Below are 22,552 nucleotides of genomic sequence, written 5' to 3'. Positions count from 1 at the left end.
ACCTTGATCCTACCGCAGGATTTTCGTAAATTCAGCATTTAATAGAAATTAAGGAGATTCCAAGTCGTGCTTTAATTTTTTCGAAAGATTATACCTTTGCAACAATTAGAAAACAAAATTATCCAACATGGTAGGAAAACTGAATTTTCGTAATTTCCCAAATTGAAATTTGTATTTGTACAAAATCTCATCATAGGTACTAAAGGAACTATAAGTAAAATAATAATACAAAGGAGCAGATATAAATCGGTCATTGTCCTTAAAATTATCAACTGTAATTTTTGTTATATGGCATGTTAAATAGCAACAATACCGTTACTAAAATATTTACAGCCAGAAGTTTAACAAAAAAAAAAAACCATTAAGTACCCTTTAATTTGTTTTAGTTTTTAAACATTACAATCATTTACTAGGAATGCTAATTGTGTGATTTTAACTAATTATAACAATTTGTCTCGTCTACGTGTACGTTACGTGACATTTTAACAAAATAAAAGTTAACTATAAGTAGATTATTTTAGAAAGTGGAGATATGTAAGTTTACATTTATGTACATTTTATTTAAAAATATTCAAGCTAAAGCAGAGATTGAAATTAATCTTTTATAAGAAAAATCCTGGATGAGGTGACAGGGTTTGGAACGATTGATTCAACGATATTGCGACCTAAAATTATAATGTGAAAACTTTCAACAGATATCCTTTTTTGTAAATATATTATTCTTCCGTGAAAAAAGGAAAAGTGTTATTATAATCGACAATTATTTCCTGGTATTCACTCAACACCATAATATTCAACAATTATAAATATGGTGTATAAACAATTATGAATATGATGTATAAGAGAAGTAATAAGTAAGTTGACCGAAACTGTGTATGCACAAATGCACTGTATTTTACATTTGAAGTTTCCGTAACTGGGAGTAGACTAACTTGCTAGAAGACTTGAAATACATAAACGACAATGGAAATATAGGGGAAATGAACAATGCTTCCAAAAGACCTTTAGTTACACTGTAAAAAATATTGAATGGTAAGAACTTTAAGATCTGTACATATTTTTTTTTTCAATTTTTCATCGGTATGCAGCAATGATAACATCTTTATTATTGATATCGATTCAACTGTGACATCCTTCAAATGATTTTTTTCTAGAAGAATATTGAAAGTAAGACAACATAACAGTATTTGCATATTATACTTCTAATGATTCAAAATAATTAAAAAAATTGTCCGTTTACAGAAGTATACAAATAATTTACTCTTTTATATTCAATCACAAGAAGTGTTACGTTACCCCCAATTACCAAGGCCCTTGCCAACTGTCAAACATATATGAATAAGAAACAACAGGTAAAAGACAACAGACGTTTATTGATGTTAAATTTTATAACGAAAAGATACAATTCAAAAAAACCCACGCGTATGCTAGTTGTTTATAGTTCTGTTATATTGACAAAACTGGGTGAGCAACCCAAACAGGCATAATAGGTTAAAGTGACAATAATTGGGATCCAGCAGCCAAAACTGTGCAAACATACATCACATACATAAAACCTAACTGACTGAAAACTTAAAACAAACATTCAAATCAATCTAACAAAGACGCCAACAAAAAAGGTGCACATTTGACCATGACGTAAACAAAAATAAATTGTTGTCGTTGACAGTACATACCGTATATAGTATACACTTTCTCGATAAAGTACAAATTAATTAGAAATAAATATATAATGGTAACCAAAATAGAAACAACACTACAAAAATATGTGTGTCCGAATACACACTTAGTCAAACTGACACAATCGGCAAGAAGACACAATTGGTAAATTTACAGATCTAAATACTTCCGATTTTGTAGAAAAATAAAAAGTTTGATGTATCAACTGCAAAATTACGAAGAATGTGAATGAATATTTCAAAGAAGACATTTTGAATTTTCTAGAATCCAGATCTGATTTAAACGGATATACCTCATCAGGTATACTAGTTTTGTGAGGACTCAATTTTCTCCCCTCTATTTCAGGAGTAAACAAAATACATAGGTTAAACTAAAAACAAACCAAACCAAAGTAGGTTAATCTTAATAATATCGATACTATTGAAAAATAAACTCAGCAATGTAAACTGTATACTGTATATAATTTTGTATCACTGAATGTTCGCAAATACTGAAAACAAGGATAACGTAGTTAATTGTACATCCATAATAATTCCATGATCCATTGCTGTACATTATCTAATAATTAGATGCTATCTCGAAAACTATATAATTGTACAACCTTGTCCAGTTGGTTGCTGTGGAAACAGTTGTTGTCCTGAAGACGAATGATGCGTAGGATATAGAATAATTGGTGGGAGAAGAGACAATGTTAAGTCGGTTTCTTCATGTTTTAACTGAACCAATAACAAAACGTCTTCATTTATCAGCTTCACAATATGTGAGAATAGGCCAAACGTGTTTTACTCTCAAAAATTATCCTATAAATTTCATATACAAACACAAATGTTTTTAAATAATTGTCAAAAACATGGAAACAAGACAACCAGGAACCTATGACAAAACCACTTTTTTTTTAAACTGAAGAAATCTTCCTCGTGTTTCTTAATTCTAGATGAAATGACTATTTGAAAAAAACATTTATAAATTAGTACGTTTGATATGAATTTGAATTTATATATCATGTGAACGAATGAAGTATATATATTTTATCATGCCACATTTGAAATCGTGTGTGTGTGTCTATCGATAGTACAGTAGGGAGTTATTGTGGTTTTTTTTTAAAGGTTTCGAAAATTTAAAGAAGAATTCATATTTATACAAAATATAGCCATAGACCATCAATGAACATACTTAAATACAAATGCCAAGCAACTATAAATATTTCATTTCCCGATAAATTTCTGAATTTTTCGTTTCCGTTCTCTAACTTTAGTTTGCCTCAACCAAAAATAATCAAAATACCAAAAAAAGGGAGCACTTAATGATTGTAACAATTGGCGTGGCATTACACTACTTTCCATCCCAAGTATGATCATGGCAAAAATTATTATAAGACGAATTGCAGACTCCATTGATGATCTACTGCGAAAAGAAAAAGCAGGTTTTAGCCCTGGAAGAGGTTGCATCGACCAAATATTTACATTAAGAAATATTATAGAACAATGCATAGAATGGCAACGGCAGCTATATATAAACTTTGTCGACTTTGAGAAAGCGTTTGACAGCATCCACAGGGATAGTCTTTGGAAAATATTGCGATCATATGGCATTCCACAACATCTTATAAACCTCATAAAAGCATTCTACAACAGATTCCGGTGCAAGGTTGGATACAGTGATATATACTTCCAAGTAAAAATAGGAGTAAGACAAGGGTTTGTCATGTCATCCACACTCTTCATCATAGTCATAGACTGGATAATGAGACAAACAACTGCTGATACACCAAGAGGCATTAGATGGGGCACCTTCACCACTTTGGAAGACCTAGATTTTGCTGACGACCTAGCATTAATGTCTCACACACACCAACATATCAAAGATAAGACCTTAGATATACAAAAATATTCAGGACAGATGGGGCTGAAAATCAACATTAAGAAAACTGAAATCATGACGCTAAACGTAAACAAGCAAGGGTCAGTTTTACTGGATGGAAAAACATTACCACATGTTGATACCTTTACATACCTTGGCAGCACTGTTACTTTCAATGGCGGAGCAGAATATGACATCAAAAGACGACTATCAAAGACAAGGTCAGCTCTTAACATCCTGCAGGCTGTATGGAGATCTGGTCAATATACCATCCTGACCAAACTCAAACTTTACAGCAGCTGTGTCTTGCCTGTACTTTTGTATGGTTCAGAATGTTGGAGGATGACAGAGCACGACCAAAACAAGCTGTCTGTATTCCATACCAAAAGTCTCAGAAGGATTCTGCGAATCTTTTGGCCACAAACAAATTCAAACGAGAACCTTCTTATCAGATGCCAACAACAAGATATAGCCACAACTATAATGAGAAGACGCTGGAGGTGGATTGGACATGTCCTACGGAAAGACCAGGAGGATATCACAAAGACAGCACTCCACTGGACCCCAGAAGGTAAAAGAAAGAGAGGAAGACCCAAAATGACTTGGAGGAAAACTGTAGAGGCAGAGGCTAGTAAAAATCAACAGACATGGGGCAAACTACAGAAAACTGCCAACGACCGACAAAAGTGGAAAATCTTCGTTACTGCCCTACACGCCAATGGCGTACAAGGACAGTAAGTAAGTATGTGAGTACAAGATGTGTACTGATATCAAAGTTGATTCCCACACTTTTTTGAAATGCTATTATTCCAATTCTTTTCTTAGGCAAACAAGAGAACTGATTGACAACTGTCATTGTTAACAAATAATTTCACCAAAAAAGGTGGAGTATTAATTGGAATCCCCTCCACTTTAATGCCAATCTAAATTGACATCACAGTTGATATATCTTGTATTACATAATTGAATACACAATAATATTGACCTCAATAGTATACCTATAATCACTTTTGTTCTACACTACATAAAGTTATTTAGCAAATTATCTCTCAGAGAGAATAATTAAGGATAAAAAAGATGCATTTTTTTGCAAAGAAAAGACAAAAAACAAAATATGTATGAAAAAAATGAAAGCAGGGTCTATCTTACTTGTAAAATCAGTGTTATTATCATCTGATATTAGTCAATAATTTTAGTAATTTTACGTTACAATTATTACTACTGAGCTAGAAACAATAAACAAAATTGCTTAACTCTAACCCGGAGATTTTCTGCAATAAAATTTATTTGTTTATTCCTCATGCATTATATTGCTGTTTAACAGTGTAAGGTATTTGTATATGTATATTTGAATACAGGAAATATTTTTTCTCAAAGAAGAATGAAAACCAATTTAAATAAATTCCCAATGCCTCTTTTCTGAAATTATTAAGTTAAACTTCAATAACAAATATACTACACCTTCCTTTGAAGATTTCTATTTCCAATCATGCAAAAAAAAATCAATTGAATAAAAAGAAAATATTAGAAATCAGTACACCTTCTAAAAATTGAAATAGCAAAAGAATTTGTATGACAATTGAGACGTTCTCCACCTTTGGGCAATTGAACACAATTTTTTGAGTAAGATTATGGAAATGAAATAAAACCATTCATCTTCAGTGTCATAATTGTTATAAAAAATCAATAAATGATCATAAGATCAGGTAGAAAAATGCATACCTCTGTTTAAAAAAATAAAAATAATGATGAAAATGATGAAGTGCTACATTCAATCCTTGTGTTGTCTTTTTTTTTAAACATCATATTAGATTGTTCCTTGGTTTTTTTTCTATTGAACACAAATTAACAATTAGGGCCAAAATCACTTATCCAAAGTTGTGATGGTTGTCTCTAGATGTCTTACAGGAGCATGTATAAATATTTTTATATTGAAAATGAGATCAGAAAAAATGGCTGGATCACAGCAGAGACGATGCTTTGATTTTAAAAGAGTTACGCCCCTTGGAAATATTAATAATACTGAAAATTCCATTGTAAGTGCTCTCATGTGTACAGTTCTTGCCAGATTATTATGAAATTTATATCAGAAGTTTAAATCAGCAATGTCTCAGACCTTTTCTAAAATCAGTTCCGATCATTTTTCTTAGAGAGTTACACACCTTGGAAATATTAATTATATGGAGAATTTCATTTTAAGTGCTCTCATGTGTACAATTCTTGCCAGATATATATTAAATTTACATCGAAGGGTTATAACAGAAATGTCTGACAAGTTCAAAAATCAGTGCCCATCAACAATAGCAATAACATTAACACTGGTGTCAACCTATGCATGTCTTGTGTCTATTATTAACACCAACCTTAACGCACCTGCTTCCAGGGAGTAAACTCAATTTTATTCATACAAATTTTAATGATGCAGTAATGAAATAAAACTGTACAATAGTGGTGGTGTCAGTACTAAAGTTTGCTAAATTATTGTGCAAAACGGCCATTTAAGGTCAATTGAATCATTTTTGAGGTCATTTGTAACATCTCAACTGACATTTCTGTTTTTTAATGTCATGGCTATATCGTCTTTTGTCAGTAGAACTATATAAAAATAAAAAGATGTGGTATGATTGTCAATAAGACAATTATCTAACAGAGTCCTAAGTACATGGATACTTTTGGAAGGGTTGAAGACCTTTTTTTACTTTTAAGTAGCTTCATTGCCAAATAAAATGTAAGGATCTTATCATACATCCTCCTTCCGTACTTCTTCAGTATCATAGCTGTGTTGATGGTTATGTTTCAATAATATTCAGGAAGACTAAGAACCTCAATCTGAAAAGAAGAGCGAAGAACAAATTTCGTTGCTGAACTTTACTGTTTGAAAACTACTCCTCAACGCACATGCTTAGTAGGCTTCAGAAAAAATTGTAAAGCGATTGTCAATCTTTCAATTTTACGGTCAGAATTCTTTTTTCCCTACAAAAGCAGATATATTTTCTGTCCTCGACGACCTTATTATACTGATTTCAATACGTTAAGTTCTATATTTTCTGTTGAAAACGACCTGTATGTTCCAGTGACAAGACATATGATATCTTTTACACAGCTTTTATGCAGAATTAAACAAAATCGAAGAAATAAATGTTGTTCTTCTATCTGATTTGGTCTCTTGTTGATATTTGTCTCATTGGCAATCATACCACATCTTATTTTTATATAGCTCACTATGCGGTTATGCACATTGTTGTCAGTTTAATGCTTTGCCAAAATTTTAGAATACCACTTATCATTTGGTGAACGGTTTTATATAATAAAATTCTCACTAGTTTGGAAATAAGTATAGATTATAAGTTACGGTTATACTTGTGGTTTTTTTTTTGGTGATCTGTTATACTTTTATTTGAGAGTTTAGAGCTTTATTGTATGTGCTTTGATATTCCTTTTGTTTTTCAATTGATCGGAATTAAAATATGAACTTTACAACTAAAAACAAGGTTAGCTCCACCACTTTAGCATGTCCTGTTCCAAGTCCGAAACCTCAGACAATTGTTGTCTTTTTATTACATCCTAATATTTTTATCATTTGGGGAATAAACTCATCATAGATGCCATGATTTAAATTTTGTACGCCATACGCGCGTATAGTCTCATCAGTCAGTGAAGCTCGAATTAAAGTTATATTCCGAAAGGTTTTGCCAAATACAGCTAAGGTAGTCTATTCCTGGGGTAGATTATCCTTAGTAATTCGAAAAACTAAAGTTTTATAATCAGTTAATTTCTAATTATGACCATATCAATGATATTATCCACGTCATTCGATTTATGTTCAAACTAGTGTTTGATTAAAAGAACACTGAACTCTTAACGACATCTGATAGTCGCAAAATGCGCATGATTATCGCAACATTCTCTCGATAGTATGTATATTTTTATGTTATTGTTACATTCTTCACAAAAGCTGTGTTTAAGTTAATTTCTGACAGCAAATAACGACATCAGTGGATTTCATAATTAATTAGGTCATCAATAACAGAAAATATATCTTTTTTTTTTGTTTTGTTTTGGAAAAAACTCATTCTCACCGTAAAAGTGACAGATTGCATTACAAGCGTTTTCAAATCGCGTTTAGTCAAATTAGCATAGCGTGTTATTCTCAGATTTTTCACTTTTTGATTTGAAATAAAGGGTTAAAAACCCTACCTTGATCCTACCTCAGGATTTTCGTAAACTCAGCATTTAATAGAAATTAAGGAGATTCCAAGTCGTGCTTTAATTTTTTCGAAAGATTATACCTTTGCAACAATTAGAAAACTAAATTTTCCAACATGGTAGGAAAACTGAATTTTCGTAATTTCCCAAATTGAAATTTATATTTGTACAAAATCTCATCATAGGTACTATATGAACTATAAGTGAAATAATAATACAAAGGAGCCGATATAAATCGGTCATTGTCCTTAAAATTATCAACTGTAATTTTTGTTATATGGCATGTTAAATGGAGAAACAATACCGTTACTCGAGTAAAATATTTACCGCCAGAAGTTTAACAAAAAAAAACCCCATTAACTACTCTTTAATTTGTTTTAGTTTTTAAACATTACAATCATTAAGTAGGAATGCTAAATGTGTGATTTTAACTAATTATAACAATTTGTTTCGTCTACGTGTACGTTACGTGACATTTTAACAAAATAAAAGTTAACTGTAAGTAGATTATTTTAGAAAGTGGAGATATGTAAGTTTACATTTATGTACATTGGTTTTCCCGTTTGAATGGTTTCACACTAGTAATTTTTGGGGGCCCTTTATAGCTTGCTGTTCGGTGTGAGCCAATGCTCCGTGTTGAAGGCCGTACCTTGACCTATAATGGTTTACTTTCATAAATTGTTACTTGGATGGAGAGTTGTCTCATTGGCACTCATACCACATCTTCCTATATATATTTTATTTAAAAATATTCAAGCTAAAATAGAGATTGAAATTAATCTTTTAGAAGAAAAATCCTGAATGAGGTGACAGGGTTTGGAACGATTGATTCAACGATATTGCGACCTAAAATAATAATGTTAAAACTTTCAACAGATATCCTTTTTTTGTAAGTATATTATTCTTCCGTGAAAAAAGGAAAAGTGTTATTATAATCGACAATTATTTCCTGGTATTCACTCAACACCATAATATTCAACAATTATAAATATGGTGTATAAACAATTATAAATATGATGTATAAGAGAAGTAATAAGTAAGTCGACCGAAACTGTGTATGCACAAATGCACTGTATTTTACATTTGAAGTTTCCGTAACTGTGAGTAGACTAACTTGCTAGAAGACTTGAAATACATAAACGACAATGGAAATATAGGGGAAATGAATAATGCTTCTAAAGGACCTTCAGTTACACTGTAAAAAATGTTGAATGGTAAGAACTTTAAGATCTGTACATATTTTGTTTTTCAATTTTTCATCGGTATGCAGCAATGATAACATCTTTATTATTGATATCGATTCAACTGTGACATCCTTCAAATGATTTTTCTAGAAGAATATTGAGAGTAAGGGAGCGTTCAATATTTATCAGATGAATGGTCCGGTGCAAAATGGGGCGAGGCAAGCACTTTTTTGTGGAAATATTTGGATGGGCGAGAACTTTTTTTTACATGTATGGTGGATGGGCCAGAACTTATTTTACAGGGAAAATTTTGCTATCAATTTTATCAGTGTGTAGGACATTTCTTTTGCAGATATAAATATAAAAGACATGGTCTCAACAAACTGGTAGCTTGGTTCATTTCTGTCAATTTTAAGGATTTAATTAAAGAATACAAAAGCTAGAATTTTTTATTCGGACTAATTTCAGATAGTCACTTTTAAAAGTTTATATAAATTTTCAAAACCACTTGGATTTTCATATCAATTGTATTTTGACCTTAAAGAATACCAGGTTGATTGATAGTTTGGTGTATTGCTGTCAAATTTATGGATTTTATTAATAAGTAAGAAAAAAAAGCTAAATTTTTCAGTTTAGGCAAAATTCAGATAGTCACCTTTAAACTTTTTTATAACTTTTTCAATTCAACTTGGATTTTCATAAAACTCTAAACCTATCTCATTCATATATTGATCTTACAGAATGCCAGGTTGTTTGGGAGTTTAGTGTATTGCTGTCATTTTTATAGATTTAATAAATAGGTTAAAAAAAAGCTTAAATTTTCAGTTTAGGTTAATTCCAGATAGTCAGCTTTAAAAAAATTTATAACATTTTCAAATCAACTTGGATTTTTATATTACTCTACAACTATCTCATTAACATATTGATCTTACAGAATGCCAGGTTGTTTGGTACTTTGGTGTATTGCTGTCATTTTTATGGATTTAGTTAATAGGTTAAAAAAGCTACAATTTTCAGTTTAGGCTAAATTCAGATAGTCATCTTTCAAAATTGGTGTAACGTTTCCAAATCAACTTGATTTTCGTAAAACTCTACAGCCATCTCATTTATATTTTGATCTTACAGAATGCCAGGTTGTTTGGTAGTTCGGTGTACATGTATTGCTGACAAATTTAGGGATTCAGTGGCGGATCCAGAAATTTTCATAAGAGGGGGGCCCATTGACTGCCTAAGAGGGGGCCCGCTCCAGTCGTGATTTCCTATATAAGCAACTAAATTTTTCCCACAAAAAGTGGGGCCCGGGCCCCCTGCACCCCCCTAAATTTGCCTTTGGGATTTAATTAATAGGTAAAAAAAAGCTGCATCAAAGTCAAAAACATGTCTGCCTAAATTGCTTTAAAAAGACCATAATTTCTTTCTTGAAAAGTAGAAAAGATAAAAGGACATTGTATATTTGAAATATAAGCATGCTCTATTATTAAGACAATAATTGTTAATTCAGCATATGGTAAAATGTTTACTAGTCTAAGAGTTATTGTCCCTTAATTTGAATTATTCCTTTATTTTAAATTAATATGGTATTTTGAAAATTGTATACAAATTGGAGAGTTAGTTAATATTTTTTTGATTGTTAACAATAGTTTGAATAAATAGTTATGCATATGGTCACAAAAGAGAAAAAAAGTGGTCACCCTCAATTATTTAATAGAACAAAGACGTAAAAAGAGATACATTAAACTGTTTCAAATTTAAGATGACCTCAGATTTCAGAAAAATATAAACTAAGTTCATTTAATAATAATAATAAGTATGGTTAATATTTCTTCATATGTTTTATGACTTGCATGAATATTGTTAGCACTTCTTAAGCCTCTATGAAAGGCTGGCTGATATAGTATGCTATTACTTATGTCTTGAAATTTAATTGTGATATTGTATCTGAGGCTGCACATATAAAATCAAATCTATACATGTATATTCAAACTGGTTTTAAAATTAATAAAATGTATATTTCTGATACACACATAAATATATATATATGTGGAATAAACTAGCACATTTTGAATTTTGTATTTATACACCAAAGTCTATTCTTTGATTTCCAGACATAAACATGCAAATATTAAAATAGAAAAATTTTAGATGGGCAAGGACTTTTTTGCAGAATTTAAAAGGATGGGCATTAATTTTTTTAATATAATAATATTAAGAATGCACCGGCCCATCCATTTGGTAAATATTGAACGGTCCCTAAGACAACATAACAGTATTTGCATATTATACTTCTAATGATTCAAAATAATTAAAAAAATTGTCCGTTTACAGAAGTATACAAATAATTTACTCTTTTATATTCAATCACAAGAAGTGTTACGTTACCCCCAATTACCAAGGCCCTTGCCAACTGAGAAGAAGCAAGACGGATCCAACGAGTAGTAGCTAGCTAAACCCTCCACGCGTATGCCAGTTGTTTATAGGTCTGTTATATTGACAAAACTGGCCGAGCAACCCAAACAGGCATAATATGTTAAAGTGACAATAATTGGGATCCAGCAGCAAAAACTGTGTAAACATACATCACATACATAAAACCTAACTGACTGAAAAATTCAAACAAACATTCAAATCAATCTAACAAAGACTCCAACAAAAAAGGTGCACATTTGAAAATGACGTACGCAAAAAGAAATTGTTGTCGTTGACAGTACATATACCGTATAGTATACACTTTCTCGATAAAGTAAAAATCGATAAAATAGAAACAACACTATAAAAATATTGGTGTCCGAATACACACTTAATCAAAATGACACAATCGGCAAGAAGACACAATTGGTAAATTTACAGATCTAAAACAAAGAATTTGTATACATACTTCCGATTTTGTAGAAAAATAAAAAGTTTGATGTAACTGCCAAATTACGAAGAATGTGAATGAATATTTCAAAGAAGACATTTTGAATTTTCTAGAATCCAGATCTGATTTAAACGGATATACCTCATCAGGTATACTAGTTTTGTGAGGACTCAATTTTCTCCCCTCCATCTCAGGAGTAAAAAAACAATACAAACGTAAAACTAAAAACAAACCAAACCAAAGTTGGGTAATCTAAATAATATCGATACTATTGAAAATAAACTCAGCAATGTAAACTGTATACTGTATTTAATTTTGTATCACTGAATGTTCGCAAATACTGAAAACAAGGATAACGTAGTTAATTTGTCCTTCCATAATAATTCCATGATCCATTGCTGTACATTATCTAATGATTAGATGCTATCTCGAAAACTATATAATTGTACAACCTTGTCCAGTTGGTTGCTGTGGAAACAGTTGTTGTCCTGAAGACGAATGATGCGTAGGATATAGAATAATTGGTGGGAGAAGAGATAATGTTAAGTCGGTTTCTTCATGTTTTAAACCAATAACAAATCGTCTTCATTTATCAGCTTCACAATAGGTTAGAATAGGCCTAGTATAGGAAGAGGCCAAAAGTGTTTTATTCTCAAAAAATTATCCTGTAAATTTCGCATACAAACACATTTTTTTTTTAGATAATTGCCAAAAACATTTCGGGTTCGATATTTATGAAATTGTTACTGTTGATTTAATAAATATTATGTGTACATTTTTTTGTGGTAAATATAAAATATTTTGTATATTATGTCAGAACTTAGAAATCATTATCTTAATACACATTTGAATACGTTCCCTACATATGCTATATACCCATATATCACTTTCTAGTAGAAAGTCAGATTTGTCTTAGAATAAATATTTCTTCAAGAGTGTAATTCAAATAAATATTTCGCAAATTATTGCAAGAAACCGCAGATGTTTCTGTATCTCATAGTAAAAATGTCATTCAAATTGAACAAGAAAGAACCTAAGGTTAATCTATCATCACTCATTTAAGGTTTCGCGGTGAGATAAAAGGAACCCTTACTGGATCGCTTACAATCTTGTTGTTTGTCATAGTAATTCTGACACTTTTTATTAGATGTAAGAAAGAGCGGTAGATATCAATGGTGTAACTGGAAACAAAACAACCGGGAACCGATGACAAAACCATTTTTTTTTAAACTGAAGAAATCTTCCTCTTGTCTCTTAATTCTAGATGAAATGACTATTGGAAAAAACATTTATAGATTAGTAAGTTTGATATGAATTTGAATTTATATATCATTTCACCAGTTTTCAACCAATGAAGTCTATATATTTTATCATGCTACATTGAAATCGTGTGTTTGTGTGTGTCTATCGATAGTACAGTAGGGAGTTATTGTGTTTTTTTTTTAAAAGGTTTCGAAAATTTAAAGAAGAATTCATATTTATACAAAATATAACCATAGACCATCAATGAACATACTTAAATACAAATGCGCAGAAGCAACTATAAATATTATATTTCCCGACAATTCCTCTACTGTTATTTTATTATGGTGCACGTCAAATGGAGAAAAGTTTCTCGTAATCGTTATTCGAGCGGAATGTGTACCGCAAATATCATGACAGATGCCTCCATTTTACTTCTAATGTGTTTAAATTGTTCAAAATGTACTGTAAAGCAATTAACCAGTACTGCACTATAAAATACAAATTTACGACTTATGATAACAATTTTCTACTTGTTGAATTACGTAATCTGACATTTAACAAAACTAAAGCTAGCAGTAACACGTTTTATGAAGAATTCATTTGAAAAAAAGAGAGGTGTAAGTTTACAATTTTTTTATAATATATTTGTGATTATTACAGCTTAAGCCGATATTGAAAATATTCTTTGAAAGAAAATAATTAGTGGGGTGAAAGGGTTAGATCAAACGATACCTTAACTTATAATGTTCAAGATGTAGGTCATAATGCAGTTCTGGTGCAATACAATTGGTGCCGTTTATGTAATTATTACCACTGGACTGTAAGTGTCTAAGGGTCACGCCAATCCCAGTAACCAGTATAATAGTGAACTTACGGATATATATGTTTTATTGAAATGTGTTGCATATAATGTATATCCCGTGTGCATAGCTCTGATTCTTAGCCCGGGTTTAGCTCTACTTTTGAATCTTTTTTTTTGTTTTATTGGCTCTGCATCGTTTGTATTAGGTTTTGAGTTTTTCATAAATATGGGGGGAAATACATTAATCGTCGAAATGCGTACCCGGTGCAGTGAAGTTGACATCGTTAATGGTATGTTATTTTTTAACGGATATTCATGATTGTAAATATATTTTGGTTACCGTTTCAACCAAAAAAAAAAAATAAATTTTTAATCGATATATATGCACATAGACACATAATTTCAATTATACAGTTCATGCAGTTGTTGTGAGCATGAGCGGACTAGCGTGCCGGGAAACTTAGATGTTAAACATCTAGGGAAATTATTAATGCTTCTAAACATGTATCAACGATTACCAGCATTAACTATTCAGCACTTCTGTTTGGACATGAATTAATGATCATTGATATGTTCATAATTATAAATTAACCGCTTACAAAACTTTGTTTTTTTTTCGAAATACTAAGGATTTTCTACCGTAGAAGTAGATTAACTTCTCTGTATTTGTCAAAAGCTTTCTGAATTTTGGGTCCTCAATGCTCTTCAATATTGTACTTTATTTTGCCTTTTTAACTTTTTTGATTCGAGCGTCACTGATGAGTCTTTTGTAGACTAAACGTGCGTCTGGCGTAAAAATTTTTAAGCCTGGTATCTATAATGAGTTTATTTATATAAATTTACATGTGACATGCTTCTATAATGCATTTTGTCATCGACATTATACACCAGTTACTCTCGTGATGTCTCTATTAATGAACTTCTGTCATTAATACAAAAGCCGTGAGGTATTCATTACATTCACAGGAAGCTTTATTCACTACCTCATTCAAGTCTTAGCACCATTAATGTTACGTAATGTTTGAACAGATATTCATTTTGTAAATATATTCTGATTTTCGATTCAACTGAGGAAAGAAACTTAATTTAGTCGATATATGCACATAGACATATTATTTTACATGTACAGTTTTCCGTGACCATGAGAGGACTGGCGTGCCCGGAAACTTAGGTGTTTAACATCTAGGGAAAATTAATAATGCTTCAAATGTACAATTAAACGCACCTTGAAACTGGTTGTATGGTAAGAACTGTATTTATATGTATATGTTTTCATTTTTCTCATCAACACGAATCAACGATTAACAGCTTTAATTGTTTACATAAATTTGATATGCTTGTAATGCATTTTGTCATCGTCATTTTACATCACCTACTCTCAGTCATATCTCTACTACACATTTCGAAAAGTCGCCTACACAGACACTTACACCGACATCGATACCTACACTGACTACAAAAATAATGGGATCGTATCAAAATGTTGATACATACTGAATGAATGATCTCGTAAAACTTGGCTGCAGAGATAAAATAAAGTATATTCTGTAATTTTTCTTATATAATTTTTTTATTCAGAAACGGAAAAAAAAATGCTAAAAGTAAAAAAGAAATGCCAAAATTACAAAAAATAAAATTTGCCAAAACTTAAGACAAAAATAAGGTTTTGACAAAATTTAAAAAAAATATATATATATACATATAAGGTTATATTTGACAACGCATCAACAACGGTGTTGAAATGTGAAGTGGAAGTTCTTCATTAGAATTTTTCAACTTTACACTCAGATATAAAAATTAGTGAAAGAACGTTTCATAAGAAATACATTCGTTTTATTGCTGTACTCAGGGGTGTACGGATTTTTACAATGCATTTTAACACCAATGTAAAATTCTGTAACCCCTGATTACAACAAGATAACTAATAATAGCATCTATATATTTATACGTTATGTTTCACGCTATAAAATTCTTTACACGTTCCTGTTTCTAATTAAAGTTTTACTAATTAACACACACCCTCCCTTTTTATAAAGTACAATATTAAGATCGTTCAATTATCAGCTACTAAACAGAGTCAATAAAGAAGCAAATCATTCAAAGTATATGTTTTATACAGTATTTGAAATGTAAATTCGAAAAAAAAACATAATATAAATGCCTGTGGTCGTTGTACACATTGAGATGACCATTTCTCAAAAAAGTTACCTGTAGGCATAGGCATAGGTGTAGCGTCGGTATCGAATAGTTTTTAAAAATGTCTATTAATGACCTTCTGCCGTTTGGTATTCATCACCTTCGCACGAAGCTTTATTCACTACCCCATTCAAAACTCCAAAGCTTCATTCTCTGTACAGCTTATGTTTGGAAGCTACTGTAACAAACCCACATTTAAACCAATACAAACACTTTACATCACTAAACACTAAATAATTCAAATTGTGGTGACTATGTTGAACAAGTCTGCCTTTTATCTTGACTTACGTCTAGAAATTGACAACAAGGGTCGGTTAAGAACAAAACTTTACGATAAAAGACGATTTCAGTTTCCCAATTGTGAACTTACCATTTCTATGTAGCAACATTCCAGCAGCTCCTGCATATCGAGTACATATCTTCTAGTTGATCATATATGCCAGACCTTGAATTTTTATCATGATTTCCTTCATAGAAAGTTGCTGCTACAAGGGTTGAGTGACCGTAGGTAACCACAATCCCGTCCTCTTTTCCTCAAATGTGACCTACCGAATTAGACGTATCACCGAGTTTGTACTTACATGAACAACACGAAAAATACCACATATGGAGCAGGATTTGCTTACCATTCAAGAGCACCCACAATTTTTTTCGGGGTTGGTGTTGCTCAGATTTTAGTTTTTTATGTTGTGTTTTGTATACTGATGTTTGTCGTTTTGTTTTTTGTTTTTTTTTTTGGCATGACGTTTTCATTTTATTTTCTACTTATGAGTTTGAATGTTCCTTTGGTATATGTTGTCTCTTTCATAGATGAATAACTAATGTAAGACATCGTGACATTACTTGCACACTATGTTTTTAATGGTTTAAACAGGCAATTTTACAAAGTTGTTTAATTTTGGTTTTATGGCAACCGTTAACTATGATGGTAACAGTTTTAAATTTGAATCATAGGAAGAGTTACATTTCAATTGCCCTCGACTCAATAGACTATTTTCATATTACTGACTTTTGACTCCGGATTATATAATTTTTCGACAGGTTACTTTTCTGTGGTAAGACATCCTGGTACTCGGTCAAGTAAGAGCAACCAAAATAAGTAAAATCAAGCATATAATCGGTGTAATTTAAGGGGAAAGTTTACTGTTTTCCGATGATTTTGTCGTGTAAAGAAAATATGAAGCAGTTATTTTTCCCCAAAAATTTTACAGATTGAAAGCTGGATTTTCTTCTTCTTTACGTTGCTCTTCAACTTGACTTTGTACCAGGATGTCCTATCACAGAGTAGGTAACTCTGGGGGAGGGGTCTAGTGTTTTGGATAGTACATAACACTTTTTACTACATCAAAATCAGTGAATTTACAAAAGTGTAATTTAGAGGACAATAAAAATACCAAAGAGTAGTAGTCAGCCGAGAACCAGCTTACAGAAACACTGAACTGCTACAAAAACAAACGCCAACATACATAGAAACAGCCTGACAAGTTGATAACAACTGCCATATTCCTGCATGACTTGGTACAGGACATTTTAAGAAAAAAAGGTGGGTTCAAGGCACAAGTTTAACATTTTTCTACAAATAGATTCCTCTCTGATAACGTTAAGAGACAAAATGCTTAAATAAATATTATGGCCGTAATGCACAAGAAGTATGTTAAGAAAATTTCACAGGATTGGACTTTTTTCTTAAAACATATTAAAGCAATGTATTATAATAGATGGTTAGTTATCTATGTTTTCAATTCAATTCCGTGCTTCATTGTAGTACCTCTTCTCTGATAGAGCTGCGTTTACTTACAGAACTTCCTCCAATGATTTCATGCTCCCTTGATAGGTATACATTTGTACAATCTTGTCCAGTTGGTTGCTGTGGAAACAGTTGTTGCCCTGAAGACGAATTGTAAGTAGAATAAAGAATAAAAGACTGGAGAAGAGAAAAAATTTAGTTGGTTTCTTCATGCTTTAAACCGATAATAATTTTTACATATGTATCTTTTTTTTTTAATCTGCTTCACAAGATGCGGTGGCAGGTATATGATCGTATATTAGTAGAAGCACCACGCCGTCCATCCGAATCACGTACAATACCTAGTTTGTGTCATTCGTAAATCAAAGAGTGTGTTATAGAAATGTGTTATAGAATTATTCAAACTTTCACACTAATTTCACACAGATTACAAATGTGCATCTCATATTTTAAACAACTTTGAGTTATTTTAATGTTTACAATGTATCCAAGTTAGTCATTTTTGTCATTCAATGCTTTAGAAATTTGTGTATAATCTATAACTCAAACAGTTTCCCTACTAGGTACTTCAGGCCCTAATATCCCAATTATAATTTTATTCAGATAACAATGAAAGACGAAGCCTCCACAACATACTTCTAGTGTTATGATAAGTTGTATCAGGCTTTAGTGCTTTAGAAGAGAAACAAGTTTTTAGTTTGAGAATACATTATTCAAGCCTCCATTGAGGCTCTGAATACCATATCCCAATCATATCTTTATTCCAATACTTACAAAAAAGACAAAACAAAGAGACAAACCCAACACAACATACAAATCCTGCTTTAATCCTGGCTTCAAGGTATCACCAGACCAGTAGTCAACACCATAAGTTATCATTGATATGGCAATATTTTTTCCCAAAAACTTTCTATTTATAACATTTTGGCTTGAATTAAACGAAACGCTAAGGTTTTTCTGCCCGCAGGCATAGGTGGCCTTAGTCGTATTTCGCACATTATTTTGGAATTTGTGGCTTGAAATGACCTTCAACTTCGTGTTTGATTTTGACCTTCCAACTTCGATTCGAGCGTCACTGGTGAGTCTTATGAAAACGAAACGCTCCTCTGGCGTCACAAATTATCAACCTGTTATCTTTGATGAGTTTTTTCAGTTCTATAAATATATGTGCCATTCTTTACTATGAGAATTTTCTTAACATCCATGGTAACCACAATACTCATCCATTTCACTGCTTGCGCTTTTGACAATAGCCGAAAGGATAGCACCTTATAAATGTTCCAATCTATTTCTCTACATTGAAGACTAATGAGCCAGACTGTCCTGCAAGACAACAACATGCACCGCAGTTTCAGAGACGGTGTTGGTCTTGTTTTTATAAAGCAATTAAAAAAAAAAAACAAGATACCAAAATGATAGTCAAACTCATAAGTCAAAAACGAACTAACAATGCCATGGCAAAAAAAACGAAAAACGACAAAAAGACAAACATTAATAAAATCATCAAAGATACCAGGAGTAAAATTTTGTATGCTAGACGCGCGTTTCCTCTACAAAACACAACATAGAAAACTAAAGATTGATCAACACGAACCCCACCAAAATTCGGGTGTTATCTCAGTTGCTACTGAAGGGTAAGCAGATCATTAACGCATCAAACGATAATGAAAAATAAGGAGATGTTATGATTTACAATGAGACAGCTATACACCAGAGACCAAAGGACGAGGGTGTAAACCTAGTTAAACTTTAATCCATCTATATACATGTACTCATTTCAGGTTTGGAGGTGAGTTAACAGGGATTATAACTGGATCGCTTACGTTCTTGTTGTTTATCATAATAACTCTGACACTAGTTTGGTATATATCAGATGCTAGGACCAGAGGTAGATGGAAAAATATTTCTATAGTGTGATTGAAACAAGGCGACCGACGACAAAATAGTTGAGCATTTTCTTCCGCCATAATGATGTTCACCACGAAACAAGGTGTCAGCTTATGATACTTGATAATTCTTTCAACAGTTATAAAGTCCAAAGTGTAAAAGTGTAATGAAATTAAGTGTATCATAGCACAGCTTTGATTGAAAATATCAGACAAACATTCTGGTTAGAGGATGAAAATATCATTAATCAAAAGTAATTAAATGACTAAGCAGAGAAATAATTTTCTTTTCATGACTAATATCCTTTCATGTACTTACTATGTAGCACGTAAAATTCAGAAAAAAACGATTTACTGGAAGATTTGCGCTTGCAAGATTTATGGTTAGGCGCAGGGAGAGATAAAAAAAAATATATAGACAGAAAGCAGGTTCATTAAAACAAATTCAAAGACAAAAGAACACAAAGTAATCGCAGTTACTGATAGCTATTTCCAGGCTCATTATAACTAGAAAATAAATAAATCAAGTTTGACTTTAATATCAATCAATACACATCATGCAAACAAAAGAAGTCTTAAACAGGCTGAGAGAAGCATGTGCTTTTGCGATGACAAATATAAGTACTAAGTATTGACGGGATGTAAGCCAATAGGCGTTCAAAACGATATGATAATGCATATTAAGGTAGATTCACTGTATACCGCCATCTTGGATTGTACAATATCAGTACACAATCGGTCTATAGTTCTTTGCCTAAATCTTCAAATTTTGAGACAGATTTGCAATTTATCTGTAAGACTGCTTATTTGTATAAAGAAAAATGTGTGATTCATTGCATTATTCAAAATTTGTATACAAAACCAAATATTTATGTTTTTACAATCAATTTTTCAACTGGCCATTTAAGGGGAGATAACTCTTATTGCAAAAAAAATTATACAAGTATAAAAAAAATTCTATCTGAGGAAATATATACCGATGATCCACCTTAAGTAATGATTTAATGTATCCAAAAACATCAATGTTGGTAAGTATAATTCGTTATTCTTATATAACATATTGAATCAGTCATGTTTATCTAAAGAATCTATATTTTCTAATCACAGAATTATTCCATTACATCATAATGAGATAAAACTTATGTTTTTCTCATCTTTTAATACATAAGTCACCTGAATTTTTGTCAGACAATACTTGTTTTGGATAAAATATTATAACTGTACGTCATAAATGGTATATCCTGTGTTTGATTGAGATCCTCCGCGTAATTTAAAATACGCGTATTTTAATAGCAAACAGGATCCATGTCAATAATGATGTAATAAAATGTTATTTGATAACTGATAGAGTTTTCTTCCAAAGAATTATTATTTTTCCCTCGTTTTAGAAACGGTTGGATTGAACAATATTTTCAAGAATTAAGTGCTTCTCTTTGTAACTTTTAAAGGTATGTTAAAGCGTTGCCGATGCACATTTTGTATGAAGCGCAGAGACTTTTAATCGCACAGTCATTTCTGTCACTAAAGTAAACATGTTTATTTTGGAAAAAGAATGTTGCTTCCCTGATAGAGTCTAGAGATGCAATTTGCAAAAATGTTACGAACATCTACAGAGTAACGCCCCCGCTAACTTTACGTCAACAGAATTCAGCTCTGGAGTTCCAAGTGAAGAAATCTCTGTATTACTGAAAAATTATTACACCAGGGTTTTCGATATCACAAACTAGTCAAAACATTTACTAAATTTTATCATCGGTACAAGGACATCATTCGTAAATATAAATCAACATGCAGATATCTTGTACGTACAGTTATTTCACATCCAATCTTTTATGGTAATATTCTATACAAAGCACAAAAATTTCGTCATTCACCTCAAAAGCTAACCAAACCTTTAAACAGACTTATTCAGAAGGGATATATTTACGATACTGTTGTCAGGTCATTAAAGATGGCATATTTTGGAGTTAATATTGATTCACTTATAGGGTTTTTGCATCGGAAATAAACACATTTATTTTAAAACCTGTTGTTGGAAGGATACGGGTTATGTTCTTCTCATATATTTTATGATGGGATGATACTAAACCCCTAACGGAAGGGATTTTGCAGGATTTTCATACGAAGACATAATCTTTCAATCAGTTTGATTGAGGTCGGGAGCTGGCATGTCAGTAACTGCTAGTAGTCCTTTGTTAATTTATGTATCATTGTCATTTTGCTTAGTTTCTTCTGTTACCTATTCTGACATCGGACTCGGACTTCTTTTAAACTGAGTTTTACTGTGCGTATTGCTGTGTGTTTGTTTATTCTACATTGGCTAGATGTATAAAGGGGGGGGGGGGGGGGTTGAGATCTCACAAAACATGTTTAACCCCGCCGCATTTGTACGCCTGTCCCAAGTCAGGAGCCTCTGGCCTTTGTTAGTCTTGTATGTTTTTTAATGTTAGTTCATTTATATGTTTCGGAGTTTAGTGTGACGTCCATTTTAATGAACTAGTACACATTTTTGTTTAGGGGCCAGCTGAAGCCCACCTCCGGGTGCGGGATTTTCTCGCTGTCTTGAATACCCATTGGTGGCCTTGGGCTGTTTTCTGCTCTTTGGTCGGATTGTTGTCTCTTTGACACATTCCCCATTTCCATTCTCAATTTTATTATGATTCTTACGTACAAACCTTTGAAGTACAAAGTTACAAAATGAAACAAAAATAAAAAATCTGAAGCACAGCTTGACATATTATAGCAGATATGTTCCTAATGTCGTAACTACAATCCCGTTCGCTTTTCACGAATTTGACCTACCGAATTAGACTATTTACCGGGTTTGTACTAACATGAGCAACACGAGGGGGTGCCACATGTGGAGCAGGATCTGCTTTCCCTTCCGGA

At 31.9% G+C, this 22,552-nt stretch overlaps 1 long non-coding RNA gene across 3 annotated transcripts in view; it reads left to right on the top strand.

Annotated features, from left to right (window-relative positions):
* LOC127707853 (uncharacterized) overlaps positions 1–21,008 on the top strand; it is a 28,252-nt gene extending 7,244 nt beyond the window's left edge. The window contains exons 1-3 of one of the 3 annotated variants that reach the window (XR_007985053.1): positions 918–1,032; positions 17,796–17,930; positions 19,559–21,008. This is a non-coding gene — a long non-coding RNA (uncharacterized LOC127707853). Of the gene's footprint in view, positions 1–917; positions 1,033–8,208; positions 8,961–17,795; positions 17,931–19,558 lie in introns of those variants that run through there. The other 2 variants (XR_007985047.1, XR_007985059.1) reach the window with 2 other exon arrangements.
* Positions 21,009–22,552: the final 1,544 nt, after the last annotated feature.

Source organism: Mytilus californianus, unplaced genomic scaffold (genome assembly GCF_021869535.1).
Source record: "Mytilus californianus isolate M0D057914Y unplaced genomic scaffold, xbMytCali1.0.p SCAF_1, whole genome shotgun sequence".
Taxonomy (NCBI): domain Eukaryota; kingdom Metazoa; phylum Mollusca; class Bivalvia; order Mytilida; family Mytilidae; genus Mytilus; species Mytilus californianus.
The sequence above is the reverse complement of the archived record's forward strand: the minus strand, read 5'-3'. Positions and strand labels throughout refer to the sequence as shown.